This window comes from Pteropus alecto, unplaced genomic scaffold (genome assembly GCF_000325575.1).
Source record: "Pteropus alecto unplaced genomic scaffold, ASM32557v1 scaffold45, whole genome shotgun sequence".
NCBI lineage: Eukaryota > Metazoa > Chordata > Mammalia > Chiroptera > Pteropodidae > Pteropus > Pteropus alecto.
The window spans coordinates 17,374,644-17,375,442 of NW_006442491.1; the positions used below are offsets into that span (position 1 = coordinate 17,374,644).

The following is a 799-nucleotide window of genomic DNA, read 5'->3' on the forward strand; positions in this document are numbered from 1 at the left end:
TTTCTGGAACATATTATCCTCAGAATCATTTTATTATAGGACAGGGGACATCATTGAGAAATGTTGTCAAGCCTAACCCCTACCCTATAAACCTAGTTTTTTTATTTGTTTGTTTGTTTGTTTTAGGCGAGGCAATCCTTGGTTGACCTCGCAGATTGCAAGGACCTTGTCAGCTTACAATCCCTTATATATATTTTTTTTATGCCTACAGCACTTGGTCTCCTTAGGTGGTCTCCCATCCAAGTACTAACCAGGCCCGACCCTGCTTAGCTTCCAAGATCAGATGGGATCAGGCTTGTTTAGGGTGGCATGGCCGTAGAACCTTGTTTTTTAACCAGAAACAAGACTTGTAGTTAATGTGGACAGAGCTGGGAGGAGAGTCAAGAGAGAGGGTAAAGGTTTCAGTTCCCCAGATTTTTCCCCTGTACGGTCTGTGAGTTTCCTCCTGAAGAAGGCCCGATCTCAAACAAGTCAGACACAAATGTTAATTAGTATTTGGTACTGAGTCAATTCCAGGAAGCTCAGTGTAGCCCAGAGAGCCGCAGCTAAGGAGGAGGGGTGAAGGTGACCAGGGTTCTTGTCCTGGATGGTGCTGCTTGTCTTTCTGGGTAGCTTTAGGCAGATGCCTTCTTCCTAGACCTCAGTTGTCTCATCTGTGAAATGGGATAGAGTTCTATTATCAGTGATGGTCTTCCTAGCTGTCTCCAGGCCACAGTCAGGGCTGGGTGTAGGGGAAGATTTGTGAGCACTTTCTCAGTGCCAGGCCCTCTGTGTGTCCTGAAGAAAGAGAGATGAATGA

At 45.8% G+C, this 799-nt stretch overlaps 1 pseudogene; it reads right to left on the reverse strand.

Annotated features, from left to right (window-relative positions):
- Window positions 1-202: 202 nt before the first annotated feature.
- LOC112471164 lies at window positions 203-321 on the reverse strand (annotated as a pseudogene).
- Window positions 322-799: the final 478 nt, after the last annotated feature.